The sequence below is a fragment of the Tenrec ecaudatus genome, chromosome 2, assembly GCF_050624435.1.
Source record: "Tenrec ecaudatus isolate mTenEca1 chromosome 2, mTenEca1.hap1, whole genome shotgun sequence".
NCBI lineage: Eukaryota > Metazoa > Chordata > Mammalia > Afrosoricida > Tenrecidae > Tenrec > Tenrec ecaudatus.
In genome coordinates this window covers 228,635,020-228,645,693 of record NC_134531.1, presented here as the reverse complement: position 1 = coordinate 228,645,693, position 10,674 = coordinate 228,635,020, and the positions used below count along the sequence as shown (strand labels likewise).

Genomic DNA, 10,674 nt, shown 5'->3' with positions numbered 1-10,674 from the left:
TATGTGGTCAATGTGAAAAAGCTTTTATCAGGAAGAAGTACCTCACTATTCATCAGCAAAGTCATACTGGAGAGAAACCCCATGTGTGTGGTGAATGTGGCAAAGCCTTCATTCAGAAGGTACATCTCAAAACTCGTCTACAAACTCATGAAGGAGAAAAGCCCTATATACGTGGTGAGTGTGGTAAAGCTTTCAACCAGAAGCAACACCTTATAGCACATAACATAATTCATACAGGAGAGAAACCCCATCTGTGTGGTCAAGGTGGAAAAGCCTCTATCAGGAAGGATGGTCTCACTGTTCATCAGCGAACTCATATTGGAGAGAAATCCCATGTATGTGATGAATGTGGAAATGCCTTATCAGGAAGGATGGTCTCACTGTTCATCAATGAACTCATACTGGAGAGAAATCCCATGTATGTGGTGAATGTGGAAAAGCCTCTATCAGGAAGACTTCTCTCACTGTGCATCAGCAAACTCATACTGGAGAAAAACCCCATGTATGTAGTGAGTGAGGTAAAGCTTTCAGCTAGATGCAATGCCTTACAGCACACCAGAGATTTCACACAGGAAAGAAGCCCTTTGCATGAATTAAATGTGGAACATCTTATATGTGGACGTCAGGTCTCGTTGAACACGAGAAAATTCCCAACAAGAAAACCTTTCGTTGGTTAGAGTAACGAAGCTTTCAAAACAGAGGAAGAGGTGCTAGAGTTTGGCCTGGACCAAGTATGAGAACAGACAATTGTGACTTACCATATGGGGACCCATGTTCTGCATTGCTGTCCCTCTACTGAGATGGCCCACCTTTGTCTGGTCTAACGAAATTAATGAGGTAAAACAAAGACCTCAGTAGTAAGAGGAGAAAATATTAAAGAACTGTTGGATAGTTATGTGTTTCATCAATGCTATACTGCACCCTGGATATATCATCCCTTCCGTGTGGTCATTCTGTGAAGAACTGTCCAATTATCTTATAGATGGGTTTGGAGTGTCCACTTTGTCCATACTCCTTCACATCAATTTGATTGTTTTTGAACTTCTGATATCTTCCCGTTAACACCTTGTGATCACACAGGCTGGTGTGCTTCTTCCATGTGGGTTTTGTTGCTTCCCCGATTGATGGCTGTTTGTTTAACTTCAAGCCTTTAAGATCCGAGATGCTATATCTTTTAATAACTAGCACCATCTGCTTTCTTCACCACATTTGCTTATGCACCCATTTTGTCTTCAGTGATTTTTGTCGGGAAGGTGGGTTTCATACAGTGCCTCATTATTAAAACAAATCATTCTTGTACTGAGGTAAGATTTAAGTAGAGGCCCAAAGTTCATTGGCTTCCTTGTGGTGGAAGACAGATACATCTATCTTTATATATTTTTATATTTACATATATGCATATCTATATTTATACTTATATATAATTTTTACTTTCTTCTTTTTACCTCTTTTTCTTTTTTAGTTCCTCCTGCCCAAACATAACCAGAAATGCTACACCCTCCTCACCATCAATTTTAGAACCCTGTCCCAGTCATTGTTGGCTCACCTCCCCCCTCCACCCACTTTCTCCTCTCCCATATCACCCCAGAACTGTTGGTCCCTTTGCTGTCTACTTGGGATTGCTTATCCTACCTATCTTGTATCGATAGACACCAAAAGAAAGAAAAGAAGAATAAGAAGAACCACACAAATAAGTTCCAAGTCTCACTGTTATCCTGACCCAGAATAAATGAGCATCTCTCTGTTAAATAGCTATCAGGTCCTGTTAGAATCCATCAGTCCAATCCTCTTTCCAGCCGTGGTTGCATATCCCGGGACCAGCTTACCTGACAGCACTTACACACTTTTAGTCCTCAGTATTGGTGACCGAGAAGCATGCCCCCTACAAGTCCCGATTGCTCTTCCTGCAGTTAGGGATAGAGCAGTCTAGTGGCCCTCCCTCGCCATCACACCTTTGGGCTTAGTGTGGCCCGTTGTGAGTAACCTCCAACCAGTTCAGATGAAGTGCCAAGAGCTGCCCCTAAGTCAGAGGTCTACAATCGGAATTCCTCAGGGACTTCATGGCTTTGCTTCCATTGATGGTCTGCTGCACTCTCCTCTTGGTTTGCCCCTATGTGGGTGGATCAGACCAGCCACTCTGGCCAAACTGTATATTCAATACTGTCCTCTGTAGTGCTGTCATCTAAGGAGGGCTCATCATGTCTCAAGCTCAGGTCGGCCATGCCATTCTCTCTGTGAATGAGCTGTGATGAACGTTGCCCTCAAGGGTTGGCACACCGGAATGTGGTCTCCTCTCTCTCCCTTTCCTGTGGAGACATCAATAATGTCCTCCCCTTAGGTGGATTAGTTCCCTGGTCCCCCGTTGCTGTCTTTTTTATTCCCCCACCCCTCTGTGGCCCATAAAGGCATAATGACATACATTTCTAGCATGATTCTACTTTATTAGAAATCTGAATAACACCACCATTGAGTCATCTGTGACTCGAGGCAACCCAATGTGTGTGAGAGTACAACCGTCTTGTGTAGAGTTTCCATGGCTGGTTTTTTTGGAGGTAGATCACTCGTTATTTCTTCTGAGGCACCTCTGGGTAGACTCAAACCTCCAAACTTCTGGTTAATAGACAAGTGCATTAAAATTGAGTATTTTGAATGAGTAGGCCTCAAAGGACCCTCTGAGTTCTTAGTCTCATGATGTTCTTGATAAGTGGCAAAGAACGAGTCAGTTGTGGCTGCAAAATTATAGTTCAAAGAGAAATCTCTTGTACTTTTAAATTAAATGATGTTATTTTTAATAGATGAGTTTCTTTTACAAGTTTCTTTTTTTCTATTACCTGAACTAAACTTTCTATTTAGTAATAATAACTTTTAAAGAGTCACAACAGAATGTGTTTTCATTTTCTGCTGATTTCCATATTTCTTTTTCCGGTTCTCTCTAGTTTTGAAATTGAAAGAGAAGTTAAACTATTTATTCTCACAACTCTGGCTTCCAAGAGAAGAAGAGCTCTCTTAGTGGAAGCTTCCATCTGGATACCTTCTTCTACCTCTCTCTTCCACTACTTGCCATGCCGTTCAGACTTAGTCAAGGACAGTAGCTAAGAGGAAACTAAAATGAGTGTGATGTCTTGGCGGCAAGCACGCTCTTGATGAGTCATCCTGGGAAGAGAGCAGCGCAGTTTGACAGGCTGATAAAGAGAGCAGGAGCCGTTCTGACAGGCTTTCGGTTGCTGCAGGTGGTTTCTGTCAATTGTCAACATGTCTCCAAAGAAAATTTCTGTCAGAGTTTCTTTCCTCTGACAAAAACTCCTGTGGCTATTGCCCCCGATTTCAACCATCTTGAGTACCAGCAACCAAATGACTCAGGATATGCATATGTACTGGCCTTGGCCATGCCAGGAAGCAGACTGGGTCTTCGGAGGGGCTAAGGAATGCAAATCTCCACTATCAAGGAGCTAACCACCAGTGCACATGACCTTGGAGAGCACAGCTGGGTTCTCCCCACAAGCTAAGACAGCTCATCTTTAAAGAACAGCGTTCACTGTTTAACGCCCACATCCAAAGCTTTAGATTCCCACTTGGGTGGAAGGCATCACTGAAAAAACTCACAGGGACGTGACTTGTCCTACCTACCTTCAAACGCGGGGCTCTGGAGCCCACTTCTTAGGGAAGAGACAAAGAGATTGGATAAGAAAATTACTGAACAGGTAAGACTCACATGATATCAGGTCCATTTTGCCATATGTTTTAAGTATCAGCTCACTAGACCCCTATGGGGGTTGAGTTTGCTTTTAAAAGGGGAAGACACTAGTGCTAACAGTAAACCCTGCTGCTTATTCTGCAAAATGAAACTTTTAACATTCTACTTCACATACAATTTAGAGCCTGTTAAGAAGAAATAGGCCATGTTTTATAATGGCATCTAAAAACATGCGATACTTTCATCTTACGTATATAAAATATCTTCTAAAGGCTTGTTTGTGCTCTCTTGACTGTGTTACAATGCGGAATGTGGCTCTAATATTACAGAGGTCCAAGACTCTCTGAGAACATGATGGAAACTGTGGGCCATTTTCCCAGGACACAGAAACCACATTCTGCTTATGACTTCAAGAGGTTCAGAGACGCCTAAGAGACTGTCTTCATTTGCACGGCTACCAGGTTACACACGCCTATGCTGCATAGCAACAGAACAACTCAGAGCCATCCCAACAGCCTCTGCTGAAAGGCCCTCTGCGCTCGGTCAGCAGGCCGGCAACTCCAGAGGCCCACCAGAAGACTCTGTCTTTGGTCCAGGAAAACTTTGGGGTGGTAACAGGAATCACCTACTGGGAAGTTCTGATAGCCACAAGCTTCCTGTCCTGGGGCTAATGGAACCGGCGTCAGTTATCCAAGATGCTTCATTTCGTGCCAATTACAGTATCGTTTCATTGTTCGGTGTTTCCACGTTCGGGAACTCCTCCTCCGTGACTGATGGCCATGGCGTCACTGCCATGGTGAATCATGCAAATGAGGATGTCATATCCTCTGACTCAGAGAGCGTTATTTCATTGAATATTGTTTTAAGAACTGCAAACAGAGAACTGGTCTTTGCTTAGATCTGACTTCCAAAACAGATCACTTTCCTTTCTTCTTTTTCCCACTGTGTTCTGGCTGAGGGCGCATAAGCTTGAGATGTGTGCAGATTGGGATTCGTGCAGAATAGAACCAAGGTCTGGGCTTGATCAATGTAGTGCATTCGGTGGGAGGGATGGGCCCCTCCTCAACCGGGAGCCCATGATCCAGAGTTGGTGCCAAATCCGGCACAACAGCTAATAGTACATTTCCATTTATGTGCTTTTCTGCCTATTTTCCCTAAGGAAAGGGCGGGCCAGGATATGCATGCATCGCATGCAGGACTGAAATAGCCCCACTTAAGTAGGTAAGTACGTATTAAGTTATTTGGTTTTGCCTGTTCAGAACATCAAAACCTCTTCTGCACTTGTCAGGCAGGGTCCCTACAGGGTAATTAGTATGGATAGAGGTTAAGAGAACATGATTTCTATCACAGCAGGATAGTTGTATAACTTACTAGCTGCGTGACTTATATAATTTACTGAGTGACTCCCTTTGAGCTTCAATTTACTCATCCACAAAATAGATTGATGATGGCACCTATCTCATAGAGTTGTTGTGAAGAATAATTAATATAATACATCTAAAGGTCTTATATCAGGGTCTGGAACATGTTAAGAACTTTCGTTTAATGCTTTCTTTTAGCTTAGAGCTAAAACTGGAAGGAACATGTGTTGTTTTCAGGTTCAAATACACAAAAAAGTTTAGCGTAGACTTTGGAAACTGGTAGCTTGTCAGACTAGAAAATGCTGTGTCAATTAGAAATCGGCCCAGTTCAAAAATCATCTCTAAGCTTGATGACTTTGGGACTCAATGTCCTCGTCTGTTAAATAATAATAATATAGTGGTCCATAATGAATTTTTAATGGCATTTAAGTCAAACAAAGTAGGTAAAGTGATTAGCTCATGAAAGGTATACTAATAATTTTAGCCATTATCATGCCTAAAGTTAATAAAGGTATAAATGCATATAAACTATAAAATATAAGCAAAAGGCTACCGTTTATTTAAACACTACTGACACTGCATTTACTATGTGCCTTGGCCATCCAAGGCTGTGGTATCAGCAATACCACAAGTGGGTGGTCTTAAACCACAGAAATGTGTTTCTCTCCGAAGCTGGACGTCTGAATGCAGGGCTCTGGAGCTAAGGGAAGGCCCTTTCCCTCTACTCTGGAGGAAGGTTTTGTCTTTTGCAGCTTCTGTCCCTCGTTCTTTGCACCCAGGGCTATCTGCACATGACCTCTGTCTTTCTCCAATTATGTCCCTGGACTCCATGCCTAAGTTACCCTTTACATCTCACAAGGAGTAAGGTTTTTATCAGCATATGTGGGTGGTAACATAACAATACTCTCTCTACCATCAAGTCAATTCCAACTCCTCGTGATCCTAGAGGACAGGGAAGGATTGCCCCTGTGGGTTTCCAAGACTTTGACTCCTTACAGGAGTAGACAGACTCATCTTTGCTTAGCACCTAAGTGAGTAGCCCACTATGCCACCAGGGCTGCTCATTAAGATAACAAGAAAATTTGGATCCCACCATTAGGTGCAGGGTAAGGATTTCGAAATATTTTAAAGAAACATAATTCAATCGGTAACACTATTGCCAGATATTATTCTACTTGCTTAAAAAAACCACTTATTACTTGCAACTACTCCAAGAGGCAAATACCATTACATAATCTCATTTTAAATATGGAGATAAAGTGACCACACCCTTACCAAATTGCCAACCCAAAATCCAAACCAAGGTTTCTGACACAATACATTTCCAATACTGGCCAAGAGAACTTTCTGTAATACTAAGCTAGTCTCCCTGTGCTGCCCAGTATGGTAACCACTGGCCACAGGTTTGACCAGTGATGAAGCCCTTTAAATGTGGTGAGAGTTCCTGAGAAGCTTAATTATTTATTGTATTTAATTTTTAAGTAATTTAAATTAATAACCACATCTGACTAAGGGTTATCCTACTGGACAGCACAGGCCAGGCCACCATGTGGTGTAGCTTTACTAAAGGGCTAGCTTCATTAACCCAAAAAAGAATCCCTCATCCTCCCTGTTCTTGTTCCACATTTGTCCACACTGGTTGCAGTCCCTTTATGCAAAACCTTTGTTACTGTTTTGTTTAAAACAGTGGTAGTCATGCATTGGACTTCCACTCTGCTAACAAGTTACAGCCTCAGAAACCCACAAGGACAGTTCTACCTGGTTCTATAGCAGCAGTTCTCAACCTGTGGGTCACGACCCCAGATATTTTCAACATTCTTAGGAACTGAGACACTGCTCCTCTATCCATCACCAAGTGAGTCTGCCCACATGCAGATACGCCCACATGAGTACCCAGTATGAAGGATGTGCCCCATGCTACACCATGCTTCCAGACAACATTGCATTTATTTGTCTTTAGAAATAAATATCTCACAATACATAATTACATATTGTTTTTGTGATTAATTATATTCAATTTGTAACAATGAAGATACAACCTGCACATCAGGTATTTGCATGATGATTCATAACAGTAGCAAAATTACAGTTATTAGGTAGCGACAAAAATAATTTTAAGGTTGGGGATCACCATAACATGAGGTACTGTATTTAAGGTTCACGGCATGAGGAAGGTTGAGAACCATGCTCTATAGGACCACTATGAGTCAGGAGCCACTGGATGGCAGTGAGTTTAGATTGGCTTGTCTTCAATAAGAGGAGATAAAAAAAAAATGGAACTTTGTTATCTTCAAGTCCATTCTGCCTGATGGCAGCCCTTATGGAACAGAGTAGCACTGATCTCCGTAGGCTTTCCTTGACTGTCATCTTGTAGAAGCAGATCACCAGGCGTTGTCTTCCGTGGCCCTGCTGGGAAGGTTCAAATCACCAGCCTTTCCATTGATAGTCAAGCGCAATCCCATCAGGCCACACAGAGACCTGCCTCTTACGTACTCTATTAATAATGTCAGATGGTTTGACTTTTTTGCGACTAGCTCCATGAAGGGATCCTCACTGCACGTTCAGCAACTAGACCAACGACCCGTGGCTCTTGAGTGCATTCCAACTCAGAGACCCCACTCGCTGCTCAACACCAGATATGATCTCTAACCGTGGGTCACATGCTGAGATTTCTGTACCTGGTCATCCCATGTTCCCTCAGACAGAGGAGTCTTATTTTGCAACCTTTTGCAGCACTGGGACATTTTTATTGGTGTCTGAGTCTAAAGTGGAGCCCAATCAAACAGACTCGCTAACAATTTATTTCCTTCCACACTCTTTTCTTCCATTTTGCTTCTGTTTCATGAAGCCGTCTGGTTGCAAACGCCCAATTGTCACCTCCTTACCCTCCATCCTCTTTACCTCCACTGTGCAATTTGGCAAGGCTGACCTCAATTTCAGAGAAACATAAAATATAATAATAAAAATCAGAAAAAAGGGGGTCACGTGCCTTTTCTAGGAAGTTAAATCTGCACTGCAATGGGGGAAGGAGAAGTTCACTTCAGTGATCATATTTGCATTGCACTTCCGATTCCCGTTTACATTTCATCATTATAGTCTGTGTTCCGTGGGCCTCGATGCAAACAAGCAGGCACGGTCCCAGTAAAAACAGGCAGAGTCTGGCTGTCGTTTTTACCGCCATCCCTATAACATCATTTTTAATCAGCATTTTCAGATCCATTTTCCCCAAATCACTACCAAAGATACCTTTGCTTTAAAAGCACAAGAAGCCTGACAGATAGACTTGAATCCTAAGCAAACTTTAAAACTGTGATGTAATGATTACCCAGTGACTTCTAAAAGCAAAGCAGAAATATCTCCCCGTGGCTCAGGACTGACCCAGTAGTTCCTGACCAAATTGCATAAGTCACTTCCTATCTTTGTTCTCAGGCGGATTTCCAGAATGAATATTCATGTCTTTTTTCACAGTGAGACTGATTCAAACTTGCTACAATTCTGTGGGCAGGGCACGTACATGTGGTGTGGGTTTATCTTACTCATTTTCTTTTAGGATGTAAGTAAAACAATTGTGAGATTTTCATTTCTCTTGTTTTCATTGGATTTGGGGGGGGGTATTTTTCTTCCTTCCTGTGTGTTCATAGGTCACCTTTTGTGAGATTTTTTAGGCATACGATATCAAAAGGATTAACAACAAATATATTCTCGACTAACACATAATATGCTACACCAAGCATATGCTCTATGCTTGGGAAAGTACAAGGGCAGCAGAAAAGAGGAAGACCCTCGACCAGACAGCTTGGCACAGAGACGGTCACAGTGGTCTCAAACATAAAAACAACAGTTGGGATGGAGCAGGAAAGGGCAGTGTTTCCTTCCGCTGTCCATAGATCCATGTGCCTCAAAAGGACCTAAATGAACCCTAACGACAACATTCTATGCGCACTGACACCCACATTATAGGAGGCGCAGGACTGAGTGCTTAAAAACTAAAATAAATTTTAAAACACCTCGCTATATTACTCTCTGGCAACCTGTCAATCACATCCTTATAAGCATGACACTTTACATCTGGCCACCCACACAAATGCCTTGCTCTGCAAGTAAAAATCTAAATCCATGTGAGGGGGTGTGGGGGAAAGGGAGGGGGACTGGGGATTCTCCTGAAACAAGAGCAGTGACGCACAGGGGTGCAGCGGTGGTGCTGCTGATGGTGAATTTTCTTGGAGGTTTTTGGTTTTTTCTGAGTAGGGGGGGTGCCGTTTTGTGTTTTCTGGTTTTATTTGTGAGATCAATGTTGCCCATAACAGCAGGGAAACCAGGGAAATAGCAGAAATGAAAACTGAAGGTGGCAAAACACGCTCGCTTCTATGATGGCGAATCTGTTTTAGGAAAGGTAAGCAGCCATTAAGCAACCTGGGAAGAAGCTAGAGCACCAAGCAATTAGAAGCGAATGTTAGGTCACATTGGACTTTCAATGACAAGAGTAATGCTTGGGCATTTGTGTATCCAGTGAAAGAACTGGCTTTACCTGGTGAATTGATTCAGAGTAGAAGTTATGCTTTTGAGTTTACATGAGTTGAAGAGCAACATGAATCTTACAATTATGCGAGGGTCTGCTTGAGGTTAGTGTCCCAAAGTGACAGTAGTAAAATGATTGACAGACTGGTGGAAGAGTACGATCTTAATGTTCACCAGCTTCCCACTTACCCTGATGTTAACAACTCTATGAAGGAGGAAGCAGGCACTGAAGACTGTCTACATATAGGGTTTAAATATAATAAGTCAAAGAGCCACTTCAAGGATGTGAAAAAGTTACTCCTTTTTTGTAAGAATAAAAATCCAGGATATGATGTTACAATGGTCAAAGAAGAGATCGGGGGAATTGGAGCCAGTGCCACCACAGAAACAGACACAATCACCAAATATGAAATAATGGCTGGTGCCCCAGGAAAAGGTGAAGCAATCCCAGGAAGATTATTTTTTGCAGGGTTCACTTAACAACCACAATGAGACTTAACTCCAACAATGAGAGATGTGAACAAAAACATTTCAGTAAGAGACTTTTTTAATGTGGTCCTGGTGGATGAAGAAGACAGAAGGTACTTCAAGCAGCAGGGGAGCATTTTATAGAGAAATTGTCCTGAAAAACAAACTTCTACCAGCGATTTGAGTCTCCAGAATCCCAGGTATCAGCGGAACAACCTGAAATGTGTGCTGACAGGGCACCTGTTGCGATCAAGTTCAGCAGTTAAAGATGTTCCTCGTGTGTAGGGGGGGAGGGCAAAACTCCATTTGTAATCATCTTACTTTAGCTTTCAGTGAAGCATTTATGTTATCTGACATAACTGAATGTTCCCCCATGTATATACAATTAAAAATACAAGCTTTCTTTTAAGCATTGGGGAAAAAAAGAAAAAACTTAAATCTATAGCCTGTACATGTTGCAGGTTGAATATCTTTACTGTTGAATGTATTTGAATGGGTGGTGTGTTAGGCAGGGTTGTCTAGAGAGACAAAACCAGATTGCTAGTAATTTTATATATATAAAGATGGATATATAGCACAAGAAATGAACTGTTAAATTATAAAGCAGTACAAATGGCTCAGTGCAACTCACTC

General features: G+C 42.1%; 1 pseudogene; it reads left to right on the top strand.

Annotated features, from left to right (window-relative positions):
• The first annotated feature begins 7,081 nt into the window (after positions 1-7,081).
• On the top strand, positions 7,082-10,199 carry LOC142440544 (vacuolar protein sorting-associated protein 26A-like; annotated as a pseudogene).
• The last annotated feature ends 475 nt before the right edge of the window (positions 10,200-10,674 follow it).